Here is a 7525-nt window from a genome sequence, read left to right on the forward strand (position 1 = left end):
AGGATTTTGTAGAAATTTCGGCAGCACCTCCCCTAAAACTTGGACTTTTGCCACCCGGTTCGGGTCCCAACTAAACCGTTTCTCATTCCTTTTCAACAGCTCAAAACCAGAAATCAATTCAAAGCAAGCTAAATCCAACCGTCGCCTCAGTGGCATATCTCAAGAAAACCATTTCAAAATCAACTCAATATCAACCGATTTAACTCATTTCTAAAGCTTTAAAAAAATCGGTTCAGTAATAAATCATTTATTAAAACCAAATCAATTAAAGCAACCCAGGCTGAATTTCAAGAGTATTCTATCTTTCACATCATCAAAATAATTGACTCAATTCAAACCAATCCTCAACGGATTAAATTCATATTTCAAATCTTTAAAGAATCAACTTCAGACATTACATTTCACAAAGCCACACAACAATTCAGCCAAACCAACATCCATAGTCATTCGAGTCAATCAAATAATACATAAGGCAGATACAATCACCAAATACACAATATCTCGCACCAGTATCCATATGTAATAATTCCAATACACAAAACATAGTTTTTGGAAAGCGCCCCTACCTCAAAACGCAAATTCCATAACCCAAACGCCTCATAAGTTCTTTTCGCCTCAACTCGAAATCAAAGGCAGCTTCAAAGCACAGCCCCACACATTTTCGCAGCAGCATAAACAGCTCTAATTTACAACAAGCAACCTCAGTTACTAAAGTCTAGGAACATTAATAACGTATAGGCTTTAATACACGTACGAGATACTAACGTAGGGCTTTCGAAATATAATCTCTTACCGGAATTTTAACACGAAGCAGCTGGGATTTCGAACCAGCCCGGCAGCAGCTCCGGCGGTGGCCAGAAGCTCCGGTGGATCAACTATAAAAACTGCGCAACATTAAAACCTTCTTGAAATCAAAAAAGGCAGAAACCTCAAATAAAACCCTTACCGGAAGAGTTCTCCAGCAACTCGGCACGGCGGCTGATGAGCGGATAATTTATACGCTTTTTGGCATTGTTTTTAGTATGTTTTTAGTAGGATCTAGTTACTTTTAGGGATGTTTTCATTAGTTTTTATGTTAAATTCACATTTCTGGACTTTACTATGAGTTTGTGTGTTTTTCTGTGATTTCAGGTATTTTCTGGCTAAAATTGAGGGACTTGAGCAAAAATCAGATTTAGAGGTTGAAGAAGGACTGCTGATGCTGTTGGATTCTGACCTCCCTGCATTCAAAATGGATTTTCTGGAGCTACAACTCAATATGGCGCGCTTCCAATTGCGTTAGAAAGTAGACATCCAGGGCTTTCCAGCAATATATAATAGTCTATACTTTGCCCGAGTTTAGATGACGCAAACTGGCGTTCAACACCAGCTCTCTGCCCAATTCTGGCGTCCAGCGCCAGAAACAAGTTGCAAAGTGGAGTTCAACGCCCAAACTGGCACAAAAGCTGGCGTTCAACTCCAAGAATGACCTCTCTATGTGTAGACTTCAAGCTCAACCCAAGCACACACCAAGTGGGCCCCGGAAGTGGATTTATGCATCAATTACTTACTTTTGTAAACCCTAGTAGCTAGTTTATTATAAATAGGACCTTTTACTATTGTATTAGACATCTCTGGACGCCTAGTTCTTAGATCATGGGGGCTGGCCATCTCGGCCATGCCTGGACCTTTCACTTATGTATTTTCAACGGTAGAGTTTCTGCACTCCATAGATTAAGATGTGGAGCTCTGCTGTTCCTCAAAGATTAATGCAAAGTACTACTGTTTTCTATTCAATTCATCTTATTTCGCTTCTAAGATATTCATTCGCACTTCAATCTGAATGTGATGAACGTGACAATCATCATCATTCCCTATGAACGCGTGCCTGACAACCACTTCCGTTCTACATTAGATTGAATGAGTATCTCTTAGATCTCTTAATCGGAATCTTCGTGGTGTAAGCTAGAATGATGGCGGCATTCAAGAGAATCCGGAAAGTCTAAATCTTGTCTGTGGTATTCCGAGTAGGATTCAATGATTGAATGACTGTGACGAGCTTCAAACTCGCGAGTGCTTGGCGTAGTGACAGACGCAAAAGGAGGGTGAATCCTATTCCAGCATGATCGGGAACCTCAGATGATTAGCCGTGCCGTGATAGGGCATCTTGGACCATTTTCACAAGAGGAGGGGATGTAGCCACTGACAACGGTGATGCCCTTGCATAAAGCCAGCCATAGAAAGGAGTAAGACTGATTGGATGAAGATAGCAGGAAAGCAGAGGTTCAGAGGAACGATTGCATCTCCATACGCTTATCTGAAATTCTCACCAATGATTTACATAAGTATTTCTATCCTTCTTTTATTACTTATTTTCGAAAACCCCATTACTATTTTATATCTTCCTGACTGAGATTTACAAGGTGACCTTAGCTTGCTTCATACCAACAATCTCCGTGGGATTCGACCCTTACTCACGTAAGGTATTACTTGGACGACCCAGTGCACTTGCTGGTCAGTTATGCGAAGTTGTGAAGAGACGTTTAGACCATGGTTTTGTGCATCCGTTTTTGGTGCCATCCCCAGGGAATCAATTTCGAACAATAATTCACAACCTGAGTAACAATTTCGCGTACCAAGTTTTTGGCGCCGTTGCCGGGGATTGTTCGAGTTTGGACAACTGACGGTTCATCTTGTTGCTCAGATTAGGTAATTTTCTTTTCGTTTTCTTTTCAAAAAAAATTTTTCAAAAAATATTTCAAAATTTTCTCACCTGTTTTCGAAAAAAAAATAATCTTAAAATAAAAATGTTTTCAAAAATATATTTTTCTTCAGAATTTTTAAGAATGAATTCTAGTGTTTCATGAAGCATGTGAAGCCTGGCTGGCTGTAAAGCCATGCCTGTAGGGCATGTTAGGCGTGTCATGTCTGAGTTACATACTAAAGCTTGGCTGGCTATTAAGCCATGCCTGACCCTTTGATTGGAGCTTTAGACTAAAGAGCATAAGATTCCTGGACTTCATATTAAAAATTTTGGAATCCTTATTTTTCTTTTTCAAAATGATTTTCGAAAAAATTAAAAGAAAATACAAAAAAATTAGAAAATCATAAAAATCAAAAATATTTTTTGTGTTTCTTGTTTGAGTCTTGAGTCATGTTATAAGTTTGGTGTCAATTGCATGTTCATCTTGCATTTTTCGAAAAAAATCATGCATTCATAGTGTTCTTCATGATCTTCAAGTTGTTCTTGGTAAGTCTTCTTGTTTGATCTTTGCATTTGCATGTTTTGTGTCTTTTCTTTTTCATATGCATTCTTGAATTCTTAGTGTCTAAGCATTAAAGAATTCTAAGTTTGGTGTCTTGCATGTTTTCTTTGCATTAAAAATTTTTCAAAAATAAGTTCTTGGTGTTCATCTTGACATTCAAAGTGTTCTTGGTGTTCATCTTGACATTCATAGCATTCTTGCATGCATTCATTGTTTTGATCTAAAAATTTCATGCATTGCATCATTTTTCTTGTTTTTCTCTCTCATCATAAAAATTCAAAAATAAAAAAAAAGATCTTTCCCTTTTTCTCTCTCATAAATTCGAAAATTAGATTTGACTTTTTCAAAAAATTTTAAAAATCTAGTTGTTTTTATGAGTCAAATCAAATTTTCAAATTTTATCTTTTTCAAAATCTTTTTCAAAAATCAAATCTTTTTCATTTTTCTTAGTTATTTTCGAAAATTCCAAAAATATATTTCAAAAAAATCTTTTTCTTAATTTTACATCATATTTTCAAAAATAACATCATCAATTAATGTTTTGATTCAAAAATTTCAAGTTTGTTACTTGCTTGTTAAGAAAGATTCAAACTTTAAGTTTTAGAATCATATCTTGTGATTTCTTGTGAATCAAGTCATTAATTGTGATTTTAAAAATCAAATCTTTTTCAAAAACTAATTTCAATCATAGCTTTTCAAAAATATCTTCCTTATCTTATCTTTTTCAAAATATGATTTTAAAATGTCTTATCTAACTTCCTAACTTCTTATCTTTTCAAAATTTGTTTCAACTAACTAACTAACTTTTTGTTTGTTTCTTACCTTTTTCAAAACTACCTAACTAACTCTCTCTCTCTCTCTAATTTTCAAAAATATCTTCCCTCTTTTTCAAAATTTCTTTTTAATTAGACTAATTATTTTATTTTTTTATTTGAATTTTTGAAAAATTACAAACTTTTTTTCAAAAACTATTTTCGAAAATCACTAACTCTTTTTCAAAAATTATTTTCAAAATTCTCCCTCTCTCATCTCATTCTAATTATTTATTCATCTACTAACATCTCTTCCTCACATCACTCACCAAATTCGAACCCCCTGTTCCATCTGTGTTCGAATTTTTTTTCTTCTTTTCTTCTTCCACTAACAATAAGGAACCTCTTTACTGTGACATAGAGGATTCCTCTTCTTTTCTTTTTCTCTTCTCTTTCTTATGAGCAGGGACAAAGAAAAAGGCATTCTTGTTGAAGCTGATCCAGAACCTGAAAGGACTCTGAAGAGAAAACTAAGAGAAGCTAAATTACAACAATCCAGAGACAACCTTATTGAAAATTTCGAACAAGTAAAGGAGATGGCAGCCGAACCCAACAACAATAATGCAAGGAGAATGCTTGGTGACTTTACTGCACCTAATTCCAATTTGCATGGAAGAAGCATCTCCATCCCTACCATTGGAGCAAACAATTTTGAGCTGAAACCTCAGCTAGTTTCTCTGATACAGCAGAACTTCAAGTTCCATGGACTTCCATCTGAAGATCCTTTTCAGTTCTTAACTGAATTCTTGTAGATCTGTGATACTGTTAAGACTAATAGAGTAGATCCCGAAGTCTACAGACTCATACTTTTTCCTTTTGCTGTAAGAGACAGAGCTAGAGTGTGGTTGGACTCTCAACCTAAAGATAGCCTGAACTCTTGGGATAAGCTGGTCACGGCTTTCTTAGCCAAGTTCTTTCCTCCTCAAAAGCTGAGCAAGCTTAGAGTGGATGTTCAAACCTTTAGACAGAAAGAAGGTGAATCCCTCTATGAAGCTTGGGAAAGATACAAGCAGCTGACTAAAAAATGTCCTTCTGACATGCTTTCAGAATGGACCATCCTGGATATATTCTATGATGGTTTATCTGAGCTATCAAAGATGTCATTGGATACTTCTGTAGGTGGATCCATTCACCTAAAGAAAACGCCTACAAAAGCTCAAGAACTCATTGACATGGTTGCTAATAACCAGTTCATGTACACTTCTGAGAGGAATCCTGTGAATAATGGGACGCCTATGAAGAAGGGAGTTCTTGAAATTGATACTCTGAATGCCATATTGGCTCAGAACAAAATATTAACTCAGCAAGTCAATATGATTTCTCAGAGTCTGAATGGAATGCAAGCTGCATCCAACAGTACTCAAGAGGCATCTTCTGAAGAAGAAGCTTATGATCCTGAGAACCCTGCAATAGCAGAGGTGAATTACTTAGGTGAACCTTATGGAAACACCTATAACTCATCATGGAGAAATCATCCAAATCTCTCATGGAAGGATCAACAAAAGCCTGAACAAGGCTTTAATAATGGTGGAAGATACAGGTTTAGCAACAGCAAGCCTTTTCCATCACCCACTCAGCAACAGACAGAGAACTCTGAACAAAATACCTCTAATTTAGCAAACTTAGTCTCTGATCTATCCAAGGCCACTGTAAGTTTCATGAATGAAACAAGGTCCTCCATTAGAAATTTGGAAGCACAAGTAGGCCAGCTGAGTAAAAGGATCACTGAAATCCCTCCTAGTACTCTCCCAAGCAATACAGAAGAAAATCCAAAAGGAGAGTGCAAGGCCATTGACATAACCAAAATGGCCGAACCCAAAGAGGGAGAGGAGGACGTGAATCCCAAGGAGGAAGACCCCCTGGGACGTCCAGTGATCAATAAGGAGCTTCCCTCTGAGGAACCAAAGGACTTTGAGGCTCATCTAAAGACCATAGAGATTCCATTGAACCTCCTTATGCCATTCATGAGCTCTGATGAGTATTCCTCTTCTGAAGAGAATGAGGATGTCACTGAAGAGCAAGCTGACAAGTTCCTTGGTGCAATCATGAAGCTAAATGCCAAATTATTTGGTATTGAGACTTGGGAAGATGAACCTTCCTTGTTCACCAATGAACTAAGTGATCTGGATCAACTGACAATCCCTCAGAAGCGACAGGACCCTGGAAAGTTCATAATACCTTGTACCATAGGTACCATGCTCTTTGAAAAGGCTCTGTGTGACCTTGGTTTAGGGATAAACCTCATGCCCCTCTCTGTAATAGAGAAACTGGGAATCTATGGGGTGCAAGCTGCTAAAATCTCATTAGAGATGGCAGACAATTCAAGAAAATAGGCTTATGGACAAGTAGAGGACGTGTTAGTAAAGGTTGAAGGCCTTTACATCCCTGTTGATTTTATAGTCTTAGATACTGGAAAGGAAGAGGATGAATCCATCATCCTAGGAAGACCTTTCCTAGCCACAGCAAGAGCTGTGATTGATGTGGACAGAGGAGAATTGATCCTTCAAATAAATGAGGACAACCTTGTGTTTACAACTCAAGGATTTCTTTCTGCATCCATGGAGAGGAAGCATAAAAAGCTTCTCTCAAAGCAGAGTCAACCAAAGCCCCCACAGTCAAACTCTAAGTTTGGTGTTGGGAGGCCACAACCAAACTCTAAGTTTGGTGTCAAACCCCCATATCCAAACTCTAAGTTTGGTGTTGGGAGGTCTCAACAAAGCTCTGCACATCTGTGAGGCTCCATGAGAGCCTACTGTCAAGCTATTGACATTAAAGAAGCGCTTGTTGGGAGGCAACCCAATGTTTATTTATCTAATTTTATTTTTGTTTTTCATGTTTTCTTTGGTTCATGATCATGTGGAGTCACAAAATAAACAAAAAAATTTAGAAACAGAATCAAAAACAGTGGAAGAAAAATCACACCCTGGAGGAAGCACCTGTCTGGCGTTCAACGCCAGAACAGAGCATGGTTCTGGCGCTGAATGCCCAAAATAGGCAGTATCTGGGCGCTGAACGCCCAAAATAGGCAGCATCTGGGCGCTGAACGCCAGAATTGCACCCTAGAGAAGAGCTGGCGCTGAACGCCCAGAACAAGCATAGTGCTGGCGTTCAACGCCAGAAATGGGCAACAAATGGGCGTTGAACGCCCAAAATGGGCACCAACCTGGCGCTGAACGCCCAGAGTTGTGTGCAAGGGCATTTTACATGCCTAATTTGGTGCAAGGTTGTAAATCCTTGAACACCTCAGGATCTGTGGACCCCACAGGATCATCTCAGGATTTGTGGACCCCACATGATCATCTCAGAATCTGTGGACCCCACAGGATCCCCACCCACCTCACCCTCTCTCTCTCCATTCATGATCATCCCTTTTGCTTTCCATTCACCACTCACATCCATACACACATCCCTCCATCTCCTCCATATCTTTTTCTTCTTCTTCTATTCTCTCTTCTTTTGCTCGAGGAC

General features: G+C 38.4%; 1 non-coding gene across 1 annotated transcript; it reads right to left on the reverse strand.

Moving 5' to 3' along the window:
- Positions 1-4992: 4992 nt before the first annotated feature.
- Positions 4993-5100, reverse strand: LOC148565584 (small nucleolar RNA R71). Its single transcript, XR_015884117.1, has one exon. It is a non-coding gene; the product is annotated as a small nucleolar RNA R71 (small nucleolar RNA).
- Between the last annotated feature and the right edge of the window lie 2425 nt (positions 5101-7525).

Source organism: Arachis ipaensis, chromosome B5, assembly GCF_059453495.1.
Source record: "Arachis ipaensis isolate K30076 ecotype BB chromosome B5, ASM5945349v1, whole genome shotgun sequence".
NCBI lineage: Eukaryota > Viridiplantae > Streptophyta > Magnoliopsida > Fabales > Fabaceae > Arachis > Arachis ipaensis.